General features: G+C 45.4%; 1 protein-coding gene across 4 annotated transcripts in view; it reads left to right on the top strand.

The window, feature by feature from the left end:
• Nucleotides 1–21,553, top strand: part of RAB9A (RAB9A, member RAS oncogene family) — a 79,084-nt gene that overhangs the window by 40,638 nt on the left and 16,893 nt on the right. For 2 of the 4 annotated variants that reach the window (XR_011284062.1, XM_069639141.1), the window contains one exon: nucleotides 19,949–20,086. The exons of 1 other annotated variant lie outside the window; for it this stretch is intronic. The gene's annotated coding sequence lies outside the window, so the exon portion shown is untranslated. Of the gene's footprint in view, nucleotides 1–18,973; nucleotides 19,057–19,948; nucleotides 20,087–21,553 lie in introns of those variants that run through there. One more of the 4 variants, XR_011284063.1, reaches the window with a different exon arrangement.

The following is a 21,553-nucleotide window of genomic DNA, read 5'->3' as shown; positions in this document are numbered from 1 at the left end:
GGGAGCACGACAATGCGTATATTATTTCTGCGGGCCCGTCCTTCGGCTTCCTTTGCTATGCTTTCCAAGTTCCACACTTGCTGTCGCAGTATGTGAATCTCCGAGGCATGCGTTTTGCAGGCCCATGTGTTGGAGCCTACCGCATTGTCCAGTTCGCCAGTGCGTTCTGCCACTTTTTTAACATCCTGTCACAGAATGTTCACATCCTCTTGCACCGCTCCGATTTTGAGGTCCAGTGATGTTTTAAGATCCGCCATGGCTGCCTCCAGCTTGGTTTCCGAGGCCGCCTTCAGGTCTGCAATTGCGTCTAGGATTTGCTGGTCACTTCTCTCTGGCGTGGTGTCGGGTTGCATATTTCTGTCTTTCTTCCTGGTCCCTTGCGTTGATTGGGGTGTCTTAGTAAAGTCCTCCATCATACAATAGCAACGATCAAGAGGGTACCGAAATCATGGAACACAGCCATCATAATACCGATATTCAAAAAGGGAAGCCGTGTTGATCCGGCCAATTATCAACCAATTGCCCTTTTAGACATTCTGGGGAAGATCTTTGCATCCTTTTTGCAGCAGAAGCTATCCAAGTGGGAGATTAGCTCTGGTCACTTTGACATTCGTCAGACAGGTTTTACCAAAGGAGTCAGAACAGAAGTGAACCTGACAATACTAAACCTGCTGAAATTAAAAGCCTTACACCGGGGGAAAAACCTTTTTCATTGGTTTCATCGACATGAAACAAGCATTCAACTCCTTAAACAGAGAAAAATTGTGGCAAAAATTGTCGAGGTGGTCCTGTCCGTCTGAATTACTGCAGCCCATTATGGCGTTATATGAAGAGACATCAATCAGGGTGCAAATTAATGAAGCAGGCGAGCTCACTGAGAAGATATATACCAACAAAGGAGTCAAGCGGGGCTGCCCCTTAGCCGCCCTGTTATTCAAACTTTTCATATCTGACGTACCTGAAGCCTTCTCTCAGACTCGATGCTTTCCCCCTAAGATTGATAACAATAATATCAGTTGGACCATATATGCAGACGATATTGTGCTAATTGATGACCAATCGGGCTGCAGAGATCCCGATCTGCACTTGAGAGGTACCTGAGTGACCATTCACTGCAAATAAATGTGGAGAAAACAAAGATAATGATAATTGGGCACTCATCTAAAAGACTGATGAAGAATTTTAGATGGAATCTTGAGCCTGTGCGGATCGAATTTACACCCTGTATACGATATCTAGGTATCGTGTTTAACACTTCAATCAGAGAACACGACTGGATTTGTGACCTCAAACAACGCATGCTGACTTTTGCGCTGCAAGGTGCCAAACTCCACGCTGAATATGGCGAATGCTCACTAAAACCGGTTGTAACCTTTTATTCACAAAAGGTAGTGCCCTCAATTACGTTTGGAGCAGAGGCGGGTTGGAATCTAGATTACCAGCTTTGGCCCACCCTTGAAGGCATTTTCTGGAGACGTATCCTTAAGTTAGCAAAGAGTGTATCAATAATTGCCATAAAATATGAACTTGGGATTGAATCGATGCACAATATAGTCATATGGAAATCGTTAGCCATGCTACGAAAGATGTCATTGAAGGTCCAGGCACCAGCATATCATATTTTTACGAACATGGTTCAACAACAGCACTGTAGTATAATGCTAAACTGGTCCAGTGGTTTAAAAAAAGTTCTTGAGTTGGCAGATATAAAGTGGGAGACACTTATAGAAACACCACAGATCCCTAAAAAGAAACTAAGGAAGTGGAATTGGATCCAGAACTACTAAGAAACTGCCTAACCTTGTCAATTGATTTGGGCCCGGTAACAAACTGTTTAGATTGTCTGCCCAGATATTTAAAAAAATTTCCATCGAGGAAACATCGAAACCAATTCATGAGACCATGTCTGAATACACATAAAACCAAGGAGATTCTTTGGAGAAGAAGAGCGAGCAATATTGAGAACAATCTTTGCAGGTTCTGTGGAAGTTCGGTGGAATCAATCAAACATCTGATCACCGAGTGCCTCAAAATCGCACAACAACGAACATGGTATCTTGAAGCCTTTGCCCCAGCTGATGAAGATATGAGCAACTGGTGGTTTGAGATACTCTCAGGAACAAACTTGTCTCTCACATGTGCAGTTTCTGATTTTGTAGACAACATGTTAAGTGAGGACCTACCTCAATAAATTAAGGAATCAACCGTTTATTTGATAACTAATCATAAAAACATAATTCTGGACAGTCGTGTTTGTGATACACATACTTGATGTGATGAATGTTTTAAAGAGTAACATGGCTAACGGAAAAGCTGAATAGATGAGATGTAAAAAAAAAAACAAAAAAAAAAACTGGATGGAACACTCTCTTTATTGTAATTGAAGTTTACTTGTAAACTAATTGTTACAATTAAAATAAAAAAATAAAAAATAAATTAAAAGTCCTCCATCGTTGCTTGTTTTCCTTTTTGATTTTGGTAATTTTGGAGTCGTCTTGGCACCCTTCGGTGCATCAGACCGCCACCAAGGGTTATCTTTCTGTTTTGGGTTAGTTCAGCCCACTAGTGCACCGGCAGGGATCTCTTTGATCGATTGTCAATTTCTCCCCCTCCACGTATTTTCTGCGTGGCCCAGTGCTTCCCCCTAGATATGCGGGGCTCAGGTGTATGTGACGATCGTGATCCAGCACTGTACCTTCTGTCTTCCAATACGTTCTGCAGCACACTTATGTCTGAGGACCCTTGCCAGTGTTTGCAGGTCTGTCTGTACCTCGCTCCTGCTTGCATCCCCTGTCTCCCTGGTCCTTCTAGCCCCAGTTGCTCCGTCACACCAGTAATGGGCTGGTTTGCTTTTATTTTTGTTGTTTTTATTATCTGTGTCTCCTGTGCCTGTGTTGAGCTCCACAGCTCTGGTACTCTCTGGCTGGGTCCGTTTGTACCTCTTACTGCATGGCGTTCCGGAGCTTTTTTTTTTTTTAAACTGCTTTTACTCGCCACTGGTGTGCGCTACGTTTCCCTTTCTATTCTGGTGAGACTGTAACATTCAAGCACGCCCTTGCTCGGGTGTCCCCTATTTTGCAACGTATTGCTCTGTGCTCCAAGTTCATATGGATCCGCGTTGTGCACCCATCCATATGCTCACCATTGTTCGTGCGTGCCCTTTGCCTGTTGGGAGGGATCCGGGGGCCCGGATTGCGAGCCTGCTTGGAGTTGGGGGTCATGTCCTGATCAGCCTGCCTTGGGGTTGTAGAGCTCTCTGCAGGGCAGTAACTGAGCGTAGCTGGATGCTCTAGTATACTTGTGGGCCACTCTAATGTTCCTCTGTGCTTTGTCTTCATACTCCATGAAGACTCCTCTTTCTCTCTGACATCTTTTTCTCTTCCTGTGGTGTCCCCCAGGGATCTAACCTCTCTCACTCGCTGTTCAACCAATATCTGGCACTTCTTGCCCACCACATCGCCGCTCTCTGCCCCAACTTTCAGTGCTATGCGATGATACCCAGCTCATTTTCAGGCTACCCTCGGCCGCCTCCTCTCCTTCCTTCATCTCCGACTGTCTGTCTGCTATCCAGGAGTGGTGTGCCGCCAATGACCTCTGCCTTAATGCCAGTAAGACTGAGATTCTACTCATCAGCACACCCACTCCCTCCTTCCCTGCAGCTCTTTGGCCAGCCTCTCTAGGCCCTCTTCCTACCTGCAAGGCAAAAAACCTCAGGGTCATCTTCGACTCCACACTCTTCTTCTCCCCTCACATTTCTGACGTCTCTAAGAAGTCACACTACCAGCTGCACCTCCTTGGAGGTATTCTTCCTTTCCTCTCCTTCCCCCAGAAGCTCACTGTCTCTGGAGCCCTGGTTCTCTCTAAGCTGGACTACTGTAACAGCCTCCATCTAAATCTGCCTGCCTCTACTCTCCGCCCTCTGCAACTCATCCAGAACAGGACTGCGAGACTTGTTCTTGGCCTCAAGTCCAGGGACCGTATCTCCCCAGGACTGAAGTCTCTTCACTGGCTCCCAGTGGCTGCGATGATTAAGTTCAAAACCCTCTGCATTGTCCACAAGGCCTTCTGGGGTTTGGGGCCGAAATACCTTCAACTCTCCCTTCCTAAATATCTTCCTTCTCAAGCTCTTCGCTCATCCGCCTCCAACTCCCTCAGGGTCAGCCACTTCTCCAAGCTACGAGTTGGGGGTAAACAACCTTCCTGCCTCCCTGAAACTTGAGGAGAACCATCTCCGGTTCCGGAAGCACCTCAAAACCTTCCTCTTTGCTTCTGCTTTCTCTCCCCCTCTCCCCTAATAAATTCCTCATTGAAACTGCACTAAATTGGCACCGGGCCACTCTCACTGATCTCGGTCCCTGGCCCAGCCACTTGCCCCCGGCACTGTCTCCTTGGCAACCCCTGCACCACGGGACTGTCTCTATCCCTACACCCCCCCCCCCAGCACTTTGTTCGGCACTTAACTTGCACTTGCCACCAGCTGGCCCTTTATTTATCTTATTATTCCACTATCCCATGTACTGCACTTTCCCCTCTCCCTTGCCCCTTGCACTTTCCCTCCCCCCCTCTTCCCATGCACCTGCGCGATCTGAATGACACCTGGCCTAGTAAGATCGTTGTCTGTCTTCCCTATGTCCCACCTCCCTGCCTCGTCGCGCCTTGAAACACTTGTGCATAGGCGCGTTATGAATGCCATATCATATCATGTCACGCTCATGGGCCGGGGTTATCGTGGAGGTGCTGGCCGCAGTACGACTTTCTCCCTCTCCACGGCGGGCTCTGCACGGCCTCCGCCGTGCAGCATCGCCTCAGTCCCCCCCTCTTCAAACCTTCTGCGGGATACCCAGAGTCCAGGCTGTTGCCTTGCGTGGGTCCCTGTAAAGACCGGTAGGGGGTGTCTGTACTTCTACTCTCTATATGGTAGTGGAGAGGCACAGAAGACCCCAGCCAAGATTCTCTATAAGGTAGCAATGGACAAGCAATCGAGGCCTAGCTTCTCAGGAGGTGATGCGGGCTGGTTCTTAAGTACAGTGTAGTCCCCGAACCCCCACAAAGGAATGTCCACACACTGTATTACTGAAAACAGTCTTTATATAATTAATATTCAAAGGTATGTACACAATCACAATAACGCACTTTGTACTCGGAAGTCAATAATGATAAATATATACAATTCTAAAGTGGTACCACTAATGTTATCGAATCTCATTAAAGTGCATCAACTGTACGGTTAAAATGTCACACAGATAAATAACGAGGAACCAGCAATAGAGATAGGCAGGAACGTAAAATGGTTGCAACAATAGGCAGAATGCTGACCCCTACCGCTAGGCACAGTTCTGTGTGGAGATCCCCCCCCCCCACACCTGGGCAACCTGTAAAATAAGGATATATCGCACAAGCCCAGTCCATATGTTCAATAGTCTCACGTCTTCCTATTAAGGAGCCACGGATCGTCGAGAGGTGTCGGGGAACTTAGCGTTCGGTGTCGGGGAATCGACGGCCCTTCTGCCGTGCCCTCCCTTTTAAGGCGGGAGTCACGGGTCGTCGAACGTCCGACGGTGAACAGGGCGAACTCAGGCAGGGAGATGGCAGCTTCGTTCCTAGCGGTGCTCGTCGACGACAGAGCGTTGGCGCCCTGCAAGGAAGAGGCGTGTGGGGCACCTCGGTGACGATAGTTCTGGACTGCAAAGATGTGATGAAGAACTGTGGCCCAGGAAGGGCGTCGAGTCGTCGGCATCTCTGTGGTCCTTAGGTGGCGGGAAACCCACCGTTGGATGCTCCTCGGCGCGTCGACGGTCAGGCCTTCTCCAGCGGGAGACAAGCGGGTGACGATGCAGACGAGAGCGACCGATGATCAATGGAAGTTCTTAGGCAAACGGGAGCACGGCGGCTCCGGTCGGCGACGGCGGTCGTCGACAGTGGCGGACACCAGTCCGAGTGCTTCTCCTTGGAGTTCCGCAGCAGTCCCCGTATCGGGTCTGCAGCCTGTCTAAGGTCTGTCTACTAGGGAGCGTTGGCAATATCAGCTGTGCTCGATGGCCCCTCGTAGCTCGGGAAGAGGTTGCCTTACCAGGTCCTCTCTGGGTCAGTCCTTGGAGGCACAGCAGCTTTCAGATTGCGAAGGAGAGCAACAGCAATTCTTCTCGTCCAGCAGGGCTTCAAGGTATAGCGTCCGTTACTCCAGTTACTCGTCGTAGTGGACTTCAGCTTCTGAACACGATTCCTAGCAGTGAGAGGTCCCCAGATATACTGTTGATCTCCCGTTCATTCCGCTGGGTCACACTCAAGCATCCAATCACGACTACGGGCATTCAGGCAGGCAGGTATTCAGGCCATTCACTTCACACTCGCAACAAGTTGTGTATTGGGACAAGTACCGAGCCATTGAACACTCCAAGCTGCATTCATACCAGTTTCGGGCAGGTTTATCTCAGTCATTGTGTCAACCACCAGATACTAGACACCCACAACACAGAATGCATATTCGTCATAAACTCTATTCACCCAGGTCCCACCCACAGGAGGTACCCACAACATAAATCACCGGGAAGGCTCCAGCGAGTCTGGCCGAGCCTTCCCAACAACACCATATATGGCATTTCCACCCAACAGCCAGTCAGGGGGAAGGGACAGAGTCAGGGCTTCCCAGGACTTTGGGAAAACAAGGTAATGGGTAATAGAAAGCAAGAGGCCACCGGGGCCATCTTGTTTTCCATCAGGAATCAACGGATCCCAATGGCAGGGCCGGGGTATCCCAAAATGGAGGATACTCCACGCACCTGTCAAATTCAGCATGGAGCTGCCACCAGCCCATACCATGCTCTGCGGGTCACCCACAGGTGCCCAAAAACATACACTAGGGGCACAGGGTTGTACCCCACCAATGGGTGCCATAAGGGTATCCCACGGGTCAGGTCACCAAACCAAAAGATAGAGCTGCACCACCAGGAGTCCCCTATGAACTCCTGCGTGGAAAACACAATAAAAAGCAGTAAAAGACAAGGATACGGAGGCCCTGTCCCTTCGATGCATTTCCAGCATCACAGTTCCCAGAAGCTGTTCTGCACACGGGTGCGCAGCACTTCACGTTGACGCTTTAGGGCTCCTTCTGCTCTTCGTTGGGAACTCGCTCGCGGGCGGTCCTCCGTGTCTCTCGCTATCGGGACCGCGGGCCGTGTCCCTCCCGGTCAGCTGAGCACTTGAGGGTCATTCTGCTTCAGCCACCTCTGCTCGCAGTGCGCAACCTTTGCTCTTCTACGCCGTCCTGAGTGTTGCGCAAAGCGAGTCTCTCACTCAATAGCTGCCTCCCACCCCCACGCACGGGGGTATCTGTACATTCAGGGGCTCTGGCATTACTTTCCCCACTGCTGCTATGTAGCAGCTCCCTCACGCACCGGGGCAAACAGTCCAGTCAGCCTCGACCGCACACGGGGCACCGTCTGCACTCGATTGTGTGGGCACAGTTCAGCGGAGCAGTCTGCATCTCCAGACGGGCCACTCCAGTCTTCGTGTGTATTTTACATACATCGGCGGCTATGCACCCCCTCAATGTAATTCGCCGGCAGTGCGTCTTCGGTACGGGTAGGTGCAGTGTCCCCTCTCGCACAGATCTTGTTATTCAAGGGCATGTTTTCATCACAGCATCTTGCTGTGCGCCCCCGAACGTACTGTTCTTGCCTCTCCTTCCACAGCGAGTCTGGGCGCCCCCTCCAGGTTTTCTCTCCACCAGATGCCAGTTGCTGATGGGCACTGCTATTCGTTAGGGGTAGAACTGCAATCCAGCCCAATACTCTTCCGCCAGTAAGGAGCCGTATGCTTTTTTTCCCTCACATTAATTCACCAACCGTGTCAGCAGTCGCAGTTCCAGGAGGAAATGTGTTTCAGGTGTTTTTTTTCGTCCTGTAGCGTTTCAGGTTAGCTCCTCTCTGTCCGGTCCCCTCAGTCTGCTCTCCGGCTCCCGGGTCTATTCCTTTGCTCTAGTTCGGTGGCTCTCTTTTTTTGTGCGACCTTGAGGTTTCTCTGCCGGGCTTTTCCCAATATTTCAGATTCCACCACAAAGTTCTTGACGCCGCTGCTCTCGTTTCAATCCGTACGTGATTATCCTTCAGTGGTGTCGTTTTTGTTACCAGTCCGCCAGTTTTAGCATGCGTGCAGCATAGGGTCCGCAGGAGCTCCGGTGAAACATGACTTATTCCATGGCCTTTAAGCCAAGCCCCCATTCAGATTATCAAGTTATGCCCTGATTAAGGACTATGTTGAAGTCAAATGCATTGGCACTCTGTACATCTGCACTAACAAATAACAAACTCTAACATTATAACACACAGATCCCATTTCATGAAGAAGCTCTCACGTTGGAGGCGGCCGTTGTGCGGCTTGAAGTGCTACAGACCTAGTGTAGGGTCCCTTCCAACCTCGCGGCAGTGTAGCAGGGGGACTGGCCGCGAGGCTTGCAGCATTCACAACCTCTCAAGCCCCTCTTTCCCGGTGGCCTATGTCTGCGGGATCTTCGTCAGTGCCTTACTGCAATTACATGCTCAGAGCTCCGTCGGGCTCGCTGCAGTATGCCCTGGTAAGCCCTTTGTCATCTCTCTTCAAACCACTGTGCTCGGTCTTGTTTCATCCTGGCCTTTTAACTATTCTTTTCAGTAAAATGGCAGTTAAAGGTTACACACTATGCATAACGGGGATAACGGTACAGACCTGCTCACTGAAACTGCTTTTAGCCCTGGGTCGCTGCCTTCTAGTAACCTTTCTGATGCCTTAGGCATGGTGGAATCTTCCCTACAATGACCCCGCTGCTCTTTACAGGAGTGGTAGCTGTCTGTCAGAAGTCCTGCCACTAAGTGCCAAAAGGAGACAAAGGCTCCAGAAAGATAATCTCCTGTCCATTAATAAAGTTTACAAGAGTGATGCCAGCGAAGATCGTCCCCTCCCTCCCTCCCACATACATACATACATACATACATACATACATACATACATACATACATACATACATACATACATACATACATACATGCAATCACTGAACAAGTTGTCTGTTCTTCATGATGTTCATTGGGGGTGGGTAAATAGTGGCGCCATCAGAGGGAAAGGAATCTGACAAATCGGAAAGCTATTGGCGTTAAGATATCTCCATCTCCATTGAAAAAACAGGGGTGTTGTCGGGAGAAGTCTCCTTAGATAGTGCTGGTAATAAGGGTTCGGGTGATTCCAATATTTCAGGAAATTGGCTGCTTGATAAGGAATATATGCTGCGGGACCTTGCTACATGTTAAAATATCGAGGATTTTCAGGCTTGAGTGGTTCCTGTAGGCCCCAAAATGCTTGCGCCACACCCGTCAAACTCGGAGAAGTCTAGCCAAACTGAGTTTAAAGGAGTTGAAAAGTCCTCCCAAACCGGGTCCATCAGGGCTGCTAAACCTGCCCCAATGAGTCTCCACACAAAGGAATGTTTTTGCAGTTTAAGGTAGCCAAGCCTGCTCTTGGCCCAGTTGGTGAAGCTCTATCGGGTGGTACTCCTCTTCCTACTAAGCCTGTTACTTCATCTGCGGATCCCAGTTTGAGTTTTGCTATGAACTCCAGAAACATTATCACAAATGTGGACAAGCTGAGGGAATTTGAATCAAGGAAGGCACTTAAGAACAAAATCCTAGCCTGGCTCAACCAAAAAGTGGGCTATAACTGTGTCAGAACCCAAGATGATAGTCCTTTGTAGGATAAAGATTAATAACTGGTGTTCCACTGATAACGGGGATTGTGTTGTTATTGGATGTGGTTTAAGTGTTTACCTTTGTTTTTGAACAAAATCACAAATCTGCAGAATACGCTCTTTTACTAAGTTAAGAATTATTTTGAATTGACTTGTTTCATTTGATTATTAATGTTTTTGCGTAATTTTTCTTTTCTACCTTCTCGTTGATGTATTTCAACTTGCTTGTGTTTTCAGATTTTGTGCTCAGTATCTGGGCTATTTATCAATGTAAATGTTTGTCGGCGCCCTTAAGCCTCAGGTTTAGTGGTGCACGGTTCAAATCAAACAAGTTGGCTTGAGATTGTAATTGTAAAAACTCATTGCTAGCTTGAATCGGCACTTGATGATTTTCAAACGTTTTCAGCAAAACTAAGTGGACCTCAGGGAGTGCAGCCCACACTGAAGGCTGGAAAGCCTTGGTCCTTCGTCTCAGTCCTATCTTTGTGCCCAGCAGGGAGGCACTAATAGTGGTTATGCACCCCACTCACATTTTTTAATACATAAGGGTCTATTGAACACTTGTTTTCAAGTGAAAACAGAACAACCAGCTGTGTCCAACTACGCATCCTGTTGTGAAGAATCCACTGAAAAAGGGGAGCTCATTTTGATTAAACATGCATGCACTCTGAGGAACATACAAAGGGAATATAAAAATTTGCGTGTAGTGGACTTTCATAAATGTATTCCGACTTTGCAGCCAGCAGTTTGTACAGTGAATTACAAGTGGCTGGGAAAATCTAGTTCTGCATGATTGAGAACTGGAAGGGGAACAATAATTAACCAAGCAGATGGGCAGGCTTCTGAACGGGGCACAATGTGTATGGCTTATTAGTTCTGCACGGAACATGTGTAATCTCTTTTAGTACATTGAAGTCTTGTAGAGGGATCTAGCCATTTGCTTTGGCCACTAATAAATACGAGGTGAAGTGGCACCCGAGGCCACGGTGTCCGAAACTTAATTGTTTCATGAGGGTGGAACTTAAGGCGTGCTTGTGGTAGTCATTTAGATTAGAATGTTTCAATGGAGCCATTAAGTCGGGGCGCATGAGATGGCTATTGTCATTACAAAGGGAACTTGTTTACCCGTTTCCCTCATGTTGCTCAAAGTATCCATGCACACACTGTGCAAGTATGTTTAAGGTTAAAGGGCTCATGGCCAGTTGTTACTAGTAATAAGTGTGAACGTTTTATGTCATGATGTCACGACCTACCACAGACGAATCCCAAGAAAGAGTGTGCTATAAATACAATCTGAAGATGGTAGTTGAGATAATCGACGACCAATGAGAGTGTAAGAATTGCAGAAAGATGGGATTTCTTTGTACATGTGTTGTGCAATCATGTGTGGGGGTGGATTGTAATAAAATGTGTTTTAACTGTTGCAAAAATGTATCGACTGATGTGGTTGGATGAGACTTTGGTTAGTTTAACTCCATAGTGTATTTAGCTGCTGAAACTTGCTTTATGTACAAAACGTGCACTCGTTCCTCAGGTGGTTGGTCCGCTTTGTATTAAGGGGAGTAGGAGCCCGCCTCTACACTGGTATTGAGTGATTTGCATTCATCAATAGTTTGAATTTAGTCAGCCTCCCATAGGTTCTTTTTGTACCTCAATCAAGAGGTCAAGGGAGGCATCAATCGATACTATTATCATTGCGCAATGTACCATTTATACAGAGCCAGGATTCTTCTATTATGCACAACTACAAGTATCAAATGCAATAATGAAACTTGTGGTGCAGTGTGTGGATCTTCCTCATCAAGGAGAAGACTTTCAAAGTGGCCAAAGCCTGGTTTGAAAGTAAGCCAAGCTCAAAACTAATTAAGGAAGCTGGGGCACCCGAAGGAAAACAAAATTGTTTCCCATTATAAACCTTCAAGGGAGCGCCATTGCATTGCATTGCCTGCCAGCATAAAATAACCTCTGCTCCATAACCAGTACCGGAATGACTTCGGCTTTAAAAAAAAAAATGTAAAAACAAATGATACAAATAACCTTGTATAATATCTATTTAATATTTTTGCTTCAAAACTTTCAGTTTGGATTTTTTTTTTAAAAGGTCTCTGCCTAGACGAGCCCAAGTATACAAATTCAGAAACCACTTCGAAAGGCTCTTGGTAGGGTGCATAATCATGACCTTACACGTACTAGTATTGACCACAATGTTGTTAGTAAGGGCATAAGAGTGCAGGCCCGAAATCAGCAAGGATATTCTGGACGGAAGCAATCGCTGATGAAACCAGTCACCATAAGGTGGCAAACATTTATTTTTTATTTTATTTATTACATTTGTTATACGCCCAGACCCGGGGGTATCACGGCGTAGTTACAGACAATTGGAGAATGCAATCTTAAAGCGAACGCAGAAGTACACAGGACTAACAGTCAATAATGTATACAACAATATACAAAATAGTCAGATATTATACAACAATATACAAAATAGTCAGATATGTACAGTTAATTGGAGCGGATTACTGCTCTGGTTCAGTTAGTACTTGTTGAAAAGCCAAGTCTTCAAAAAGCTTTTGAATTTTGGGAAAGATGTTTCATTCATAATGTGGGTGGGTACAGCGTTCCAATGTCTGGGGGCCAGTGTTTTGAAGCTACTACCCCCTGCTTTCTCTCTTTTGTATCTGAGGGTTTCAAGGTATGTGTTTTTATTGGACCTGAGGAGTCTGGTCTGGGGCTTCTTCATGACTGTGTTGTTGAGGTATTTGGGTGCTTTGTTGGCCCTGCATTTGTGAGTGATGCTCGGGGTTTTAAATAGAATTCTAGCTTGGATGGGGAGCCAATGGTGGTCTCTTCTGGTGTTAGAGATATGTTCAGATTTGTTGATGCCTAGGGCTGCTCTGAGGGCTTTGTTCTGCATGAGTTGAAGTTTGGCTATGTTGGCTTTGGAGGTGCCAAGGAAGAGGATATTACAATAGTCTAGCTTAGACAGTATGAGTGCTCTGGCTAGAGTAACGCAGTTATTGGCTGAGAGGAATTTACGGCTAAGGGAGATACGTTTGGAGGTGTAGGAGGTGGACGAAGCTAATGTGTCTAAGTAGATGCCAAGGGTCTTGACTTGTTTAAGAACAGGGATTATGGTGCCATCAATGGTGAATGATTTGAAAGTGGGCTCAAGGGTATTGATTTTGCTGGAGGAGCCTAGTATGAGGAGCTCGGTTTTGTCGTCGTTGAGACAAAGGCTATTAGCCATCCAGTTTTGAATGAGTGAGTAGATTTGGTTAACCAGGAGTGAGTCTTGTTCGTGATTGCCTGAGAGTGGAATGCGGATTATTTGGGGGTCATCGGCGAAGTTGGTATAGATGGCATCCAAAGCTGCGAATAGTAAAGCCTGGCATTCTTTGTGTTCCTCAGCTTTAGCGCAGCAATGGCATTGTAGCAATTTTCTGCTGTCACAAAGACCAATGTAATTTGCTGGAGAGTTAGCCTCTCACCTGCTACCTCGTCCGCTTTATTGCACATGTCTGTGCATGCAAGGGTTTCATTGTAGGAGCCACTCGGGAACGTAGTGGCATGTTGAACAGCATCCGGCTGCTCCAGTGACTTCCCCTTGCTCGCCACTAAAAGGGAAAGTTGCCCAATGTTGCCCAATGTGCTGTTAGCTATGTAATCAGTGCTTTGTTCACTTGTCCACGTATCCCTTGGACTTTCCCACCCTCATCTGTCCAAGGCCATACCCACTACAAGAACTACTGTATCCTACGATGCATCCTGCAGCCTTGACTGAAAGGTAAGTCTGGCTGGGAATTTGCCAGCGGGCAGCAACACTCGCTTGCCAAAGGCTCTCTCAACAAAGGTATATGGCAGAAATTCTATTGCCAGCATTATCGTTTAGCATGGATTCGCTGTACTCGGGGATGGTTACGAGGATATTTCTGACTGTGTATAAATGACTCGCTCAGGCTGGGCTAGCACTTACACATTGTTCCTCTACTGCTACTTTGCTTTTGGCTTCTGCGGATGGCACTGGAAGACGTGCTACTCTAAAAAGTGTTCACTGGCTCCAGAGGGTATGCCCTGTGATATGTTAGCCTCACTCTTGCACAGGAGGTCCCTTCCTATAGCCCAGCATGGACTGCATACTAGGATTGGTCCCTGTGGGACGCGACTTTCCTACAGAGTGCGGGTGGCAATATGCAGTTCTTTACACTGTACAAAAAAAACTCCACACCACAGATATGAGCTGTGGATTTGCAGTAGGTGTCAATGGCTATTGAGCAGAGGGAGCAGGGTCCTCGGGTGCAAGAGCTAGTGCAGGTTGTTGTGATGGTTTGGTAGGTGCGGTCATTGATTGATGTACACCACTGCCATCTCCTGATTTGAGGTGTTGTAATGAACAGTGCAAGTGTTTTGTCGTGGTATTTCTACACTCTGAATCCATACAGGGGTTCTGGTGGCAAGTGCCGTTTCAGGAGGTTTCTTCTCCAACCATTCCTCTGGGCCACTGCTTGGTTTGGATCCAGCATCGGTGATCATTGCCGTTAAAACCTCAATGGACCCCCTGGTTCTAATAAGTACCCTAATCACCAACATTGACATTGTTTAAGAGATCAAAGTAGTGGAAGGGGCAGGGGATGAAGTGGGCGTACAAGGCTGAGAAACATTCTGCTCCTATAACATACACAATTGGGTATAACTCGTGCTTTTCTGAGCTTCAAATCCAAGCCCTCTCCAAGAAAATCTCCCTTTACTACAGATAGTGGCAGGCTCTTCAGCTGGCACCTCAACAGAACTTGGACGTGTACGCTGATATTTTACAAGTGAGCATGGGATACATAAGCCACTTTTTTGCCAGACTGATTTTTGGGAAGTTGGGGCTTGGGCTGGCTGCAGTGAAGTGGCAGAAACCGCTAATACAAAGTTAGCATAAGAATCATAAGAAGCACTAGTAGCTACCACCAAGCTGAAGTTGGAATGCTTACAATACTTGTTATGGCTGTGCACTTTGTGTTTACTGGCCGACAATGTACTAATCTGCATCCCGAGATTTGTGCATCCCCAGCAATTGCAGCATCTGCTGTTTCTGCAGTGAATGATGCAACATGTCCATGGTGCCTTGCGTTCACCCTCACGTTTAGCCACTAGCTCTGAGGTTCTATTTATTGGTGTTGTTTTTTTCCTCAAACCCCAACGAAACTGGCGGGCCTCCTTCAGAAGGAGGTAGTGCTGTAAACTCGCTCAACTACTGAAAGTATTCAAAATGTAATGTGTTAAAGTTCCTCTTGAATGCTACCGCTCTCAAGCAGGTGGTGCCTCGTCAAACAGCCAAGCAACCTACCACTAGTAGCCACTGCCTGTGAGCATCACTGTGAACATTTTCCAGAACCCCCACAATTTCTACACACCAAAGTTGTGAATAAAACATTTTCAATTTAACAGCTTGTGCTCAGTCAAGTTGGCTCAGTGCAAAGATGCAAAGTAAGTTGAGGTGCTTGAGAGAGAAAGTACAATCTCCCAAAAATAAAAACAAATACAACAATTCTAATTGCTTGTGTGTCTTTTAAATTCAGATTGCTCTTAAATGGTCTTTGCAAAAATAGAATTTTAATTAGTCTTTCCCCTGAGCACGCTCTAAAATCACTCCATCCACGTTGCCTACATAGTAGTTTCCTTACGTTTCTTTTTAAATGTTGTCTTCTTTCTCGCCCTGTATATTCTATCCTCAAACTGTTTTGAATGATTGGACAAATAATTTGGCCCAAGCTTAGTTACCATGTGCACTGAAACGTTGCCTGACTGTTGCAAAAACAATAAACGGAATCTTGTGAGTGTGGTTTTGCAAGTCTAAGCCCCTTCATTAGAGGTGGTGGGGGGCAGGCTTTAGGGCCTCCCAGTTGAAGTCTTGTAAATCTATCCCCTGTTGAGATGTTTCGTTGTTGCAATTCCTGCTTCTGGTCTTGTCTCGTAAATGCCTTTCCTTCGTCAGGGGAATTTAAATACTCTTTGGTGTATAGGACCTGTTGGGAGAAGTTAAACCTTTCATATGAGAGAATGTGCCTGGTGAACTCATCAAGGGGAATGTGCCAGAGTTGGTTTAGCAGACCTTTGTGTAGGAGCCTGCAACATCCAGGAGCGTCACTGATAGAACTCTCAATGTTTGTCAGTATGCAGTGGCAGGAAATGCCTTGTCATTGAGTGCCATCAGCTGGTCCTGCAAGGAGTGGTCTTCCGAATAAGTAACCTAGATGTCACGCACCACTTGACTATTAAGTCAACTGTGCTTTGAAGATGTTTACTGGAAGGGAAGCTTGCCCACCAACTATACTCGTCCAAGTAAGAACTCAGGGCCTCCTTGGATTGTCTGGTGGGAAGAGAGAGAGTGTGCCATTTGGTTTATAGTGATGGCATCGAATGCAAAAGCAACGAAAAAAATGCATCATTTTTTCCATTTTTCTTTTTTTTTTTAAATGGGCCTGGCCCAACTCCCGTTTTTTTTTACCCATTATAATAAAAATAAAACCTTTACCTTTTAAAATAAATGCATTTTTTTTATGCTTTTGCATTCGATGGGATCACTGGATACATGCCATTCTTGTTGAATGGTCCGTAAAGTCTCAGAGAAAAAGTCAGAGTGCTTCTTAGCAGAGTAATCCTGTTAGGGTCTGTGTCACAGATATCCCAGGTTACAATAAAGGTAACTTGTCACCCTCTTTTTTTAAAGCACTCTATGACATAGAACCACATTGATGCCACTTGTTCGAGGCGTTTTTGCGCAAGGCGCTTTAATTTTTTTATTTTTTTTTATTTATTTTTTTTTTTACGAAGATGAACACCTGTACGTGTGAGTGGCTAGGATTGTTTGACTACTCGTGGAAGTTTACTTTCATACTTCTTGAAACACTGTACTGCCTATTAGTATGTATCCGTCTGGAGAGGCATGCTTAGACACTACCTAATTTCCATCTTTCTAGTGAGTATGAATTTTAAGGCACAAGGCTTCTGGGAAGAAGTAAATCCTCTGTCTTTAGGCGTGCTTCCTATGAGAGCTATGTTCTGTGTATCGAGAAAACTCATTGTGTTTGCTAAAACTCATTTTAACCCATCTAGTACACAAAGCTTTAATAAATTGAACTGTAGGAGCTTTAAAGCAAAATGTCTTTCTTTGTGCATTTAAGTACTAACAGGTGATGGAATATGTGCAATGCTCCAGATAAGATTTGGTAGTGGGAGTATTTTATTCACTATTTTTTTTAAAGTTGGGAGTAAAATGATTTTTTGGGGACTAAAAAAGTAAGTCCCAATCTCGATGGGAGTATTTTATAAATAGTGAAAACCTCTTAATTGGAAAACGGAAATATTTGTGTAATTTACATCTAGTTATTCATGCACATTAAAAGATGCATGTTTACCTCTTCTGATTAGTCAGTGATAGATTATTTCTATGGTACAAAGTGCACTACTCGTCGCCTCTTGCATCATTTTATTATTGCTATATTTGAAATCTAGTTTTACTCTTACAAACGTTCTTTGTATCAGATGTCTCTTCACAAACGCATGCATTTGAATTGTAAATGTCCACTTTTACCCTCTGTTGCTCATATCGAAGTCGAACCAGGTCTTGGCAGATAATACTGGGTGGAAGAAAATGCAGTGTCGCCATGTATTAAAGACCAGTCTAGAATTTGAACACTTGGTGTTGTGTCTTCCAGAACAGGCTTTCCCAAACAGGATGTTTTAATTTGAATGCATAACAAAGGCCCAAATCTGCGAGTTCGATGCCTGAATGTTGCAAACAGCTCCACACTAACAGCTGCATACAGACACTGATGTAATTTTTTACTCTTGAACCCCATTCCACCATCTCCAAATAGCGGGTTAGGCAGAAAGCAAGTTAATACCGATGTTTGAGTCCCTTAAATATTTTATTTGTTGAGATATTGGGCGGGGGTGTGCTCGGTTCTGGATGATGGCATACTTTTTGATGCCTGAGCCATCAATCATTACTCCCTTGTACTGTTCCTCTAGCCTGGGGCACGTCAGCACATTACATGCCTGTTTAAACCAGGGCATTTGGCCGCGAATGTGGTCCCTAAAGTATTTTCTTTTCCAAAAAGCTGCAGCATGCCCTTTTCCTCTGTGATCCTGCATTTTTGGAGTGCCTTGACTCCCTCCATGATCTGGGCTGGGGTCGTTGATAACCTTGCCAGTCCACTAGAAAACCACAACCTCTTGCTGCTAAGTTGGGGCACCACTTATCAGATTTCTGTGTAATGTGACCACGTTTGTTGCAGCTTTTCTTCACCTTTGCGGCCCATATTTCTACATGTTGTGTAAGACTGCATTTTGTTTATGCACTTTTGGTTTTCCTTAATTCAGCCAGTTGTTTTAATGGCAGGGTGTCTTTTCCCATGCCAACCCCCAACCCGTGCTCCGCTGCCCACAAGTATGTAATTGGCTGATTTGACCAAGGTACGGACAAAATGCAGGCTTTCAAATGTCTTTTAAAACCTGTGCATAGCTCCAAATGGCTCCTCTGTTGCTGAGTTTGCCCATACTATGGACAACAGCATATCTCTGGCTGCTGATCCAGTAGCTAGCTCTGCAATCTGTGTTGGTGCTACTTTGAACCACCAACGCCTTGGCTCCATTTGTCTGGCATGGTGCGGGGCTTTGTTGCAGACCCCTATCAGTCCTGCTCAGAACTGCGACTCCAAATGTTAACTTATCGACATCAGATGTCCACTGTGCACTCTCCAGATTGGTGTGTTGGTGGGTCGTCCTTTGGTGACTCAATAACTCAACATTGCGACACCTTCGTTTTTTCAGTCTTCTTTGAGTTTCTCCAGTGTTTAGGGGTTCCGTGATGGGGCCTCGTATCTTCACCCACTGGTTTTCTTAACCAATTCAAATTAATCTCCATTCTAAAGGAAATTGTGAATTTTGGTTTGTCATTACAAAGAGACTGGTGTCTCCCTTCTAGTGGACTCTCGGACATTGTTACCCTTTTAGGAACACCACACCGCCGAGCGTCTTCGCAGTATTTTCAGGTTGGCTATCCAGCCTTATGCCGGCACCCTACCAGGAGGCTCCCCAGACACTCCACTCCTACTTAAGGGCCACTCTACCAATTCTGCCTTGATAAAGACTACGGTTGAAACGCGCGTCGCCTTTTGTTTCACCTAGCGTACAGTGCTTGACGTGATCCATGTTTGCTACCACATTAAAACTTTACTGATGATAACCAATCGGGAGTCGCTTTTGCAGAATTGCTACAAATGCTGACAACTCAGAATGGAAGATTGCAACCATTGGTCAACAACCAACAGCCAGCGCCACTAGCAAACAAGGTTTGTCACATCTGTCATATTTCTAGTTTGTCTAAAATAGTCCTTCATATAGGTGAAACAATGTTGCCTTTAATGATGGAAGTATGCACTTTGGCACGCTTTTAGAGCACGACATATTGAAGATTTAAGACGATCGAACCATTGTAAGTCCTGGCAACCATTTTGTGTATATTGTAGATTTTGGTGTGCCTGAGTTAGACCGTACAACTATAAGAATGCATAATGGTAGATGATGGCAAATTAAATATGCCATTTTCATAACATAGCTCAGACCTTTTATTATTTTCAATGGATGGGTGTTGTAGGGAAACAAACTAAAATGATTGAAGTTATTCCATGTAAAACAGAGTTGTAATTACTACATTAAATGCTTAAAGTCAAATACCCTTAAATATGGTCTCTTCCCCCACCACCGAATTCTAGTCTGTTCTACAGTGTACTGTTCTTTGTGGCACACTTAGCTATTTTCTGGCACTTGCATTGTCGTGGCAGCCTTCCTTGCAGCACGTCCTAGGAGTTCCCTTCAAGCTTGTGCAGCTTCTTGTAGGATTGCCCAGCATATCCAGCACACAACCCTAATCTCCTTCCATTCCCAATCGGTAAGAGAAGCTTCAGCTGTGCGGTCACCATTTAGACCCATCAGTAACCAGCCTAGTATACAGCCATTTTGATATTCTGAATGAGCATGTCCTGTATAGGTGACAGTCTGCCAGTTATTCTACTTTTCTGCATGACCAGCTGCTTTCTTGCCTCATGCCATGCTCTTTACTGCAGCTATGGTTAAATAGCAACACTGACTTTCTCTAATGGCTTCATCAAGTCGTCTGACTGCTGGGTTGGACTGTGAGCCAGTGTACAAAATTCTGAGGTGACCTCTCCAAATGTATTCCAGGTTCCGCAAGCAGTCCTTTTGCCTCTGCCGCCCCAAAAAACTGACTGTTCTGCATCCAGTAGCTGAGTGGGACATTGGCAAGGTGAAACAGCAATCGGGGACCCATATCTCTTGCTAACTCATGAACAGCAAGAAAAGGTATGTTCTTTTCAATTCTTAATGCATTCCAATCTGTAGTTCATCAATCTTATGGCTAGAATGTAGTCCGTGTCAAAAATCTGTAAACATGGACTCCTTACTGACGACTAGAAGGCATTTCTCACACTTGAGCATGCTGTCATCCCAGCCTCTTATTACTTGCCAAAAATACACAAACCTTATGAAATACTTCCCGAAGACCTATAGTGAGTGGTGTAGGCTGGATCACAAAGAATCTTTCTAAATATATTGATACTGCAATTAAGAGTAGAGTCCTAGAATGACCATCCTACATTAGAAACTCAACACAGATTTTCGGGATTTTAAGTGATGTCACACGGAGTAAGGATTTTACACTTGTTACACTACAATGTGGTGCGGTGGTATAGATGCTTAGATGACATTATCATGGTATGTAAGGGCACAGATGAAGAACTAAATCGTTAAACCGGAATGACTTTGGTATTACATTACCTGCATAGCCAGCAAATGCGAGATACGCTTTCGGGATTTGACACTGTACGTTTCGGACGGCAGGCAAGCTGCTACACAGTAAGACCTACCACACTATTGGATACTAGTTGTCATCTCAGGAGCACCCTTAACATTATACCAGTGGGAGAGTACACCAGCATGCAGAAATTGCAGTGAAAACGCACATAAGACACAAGAATGTAATTTGTCTCAAAGATTCTGTGAACGTGGATATAAAACTAACATACTATGTAAAGCACCTCATAAATACATGATGTTAACAGAAGGGACTGACTCACACAGGTCAAAAAGACCAAGATAAAGGATTTGGGAGACAGTTCATACTTGGTATAGTAGGGACAGTAACAAACTGCTTAGGATTCGTAAGATGTATAGGCACCTTCTTAAGGATGGAGAAGAATTTGGACCAATTTCAGATTTTATTAAAATTTACTTTTTTAGCTTTAGGAACTCTTTGGGTAAATACTATTTGAACATGAGCAAGCAACAAATTTGTTTGTGAATTACTACAAATCGGCAAGTTTGAGACACTACAGAGTTTGAGCGCGTACTCGAGCATGAGCGAGTATGAGCCAAATCTATAATCCAGGGCTAGAATGAAGTATGTGAAACCATATGTATTCAGGCTTTAGGATACCCTTGCTGCACACCATTGGTTAAGCGGAGTAGGATGCATTGTGCCTTATGTGGCAGACCCTTGCATCCTCCTACTCCTTGCAGCGAGGCATGTTGATGGTTTATACAAAGCACATTGGTATCATTTGAGGTAATCTCCTGTTTGTGGCAATAGCTGCTGCATTTGTTGCCAAGGAGGAGAACAATGAAATCTGGTTTAAATCTTTGCAGCTCAGCACTTGCCATTAAAAAAAATAATAAAATAAAACAGGACTTGTTGGCGCTACTGGTTTCCAAACACCTTTAGCCATGTGTGTCACACCTCAAGCTTTCAGGCCTATACACAACACAGATTAT

Source organism: Ambystoma mexicanum, chromosome 7q, assembly GCF_040938575.1.
Source record: "Ambystoma mexicanum isolate Mex_15411 chromosome 7q, UKY_AmexF1_1, whole genome shotgun sequence".
Lineage (NCBI taxonomy): Eukaryota > Metazoa > Chordata > Amphibia > Caudata > Ambystomatidae > Ambystoma > Ambystoma mexicanum.
Note: the sequence above shows the minus strand (reverse complement) of the source record. Positions and strands in the feature narration are given on the sequence as shown.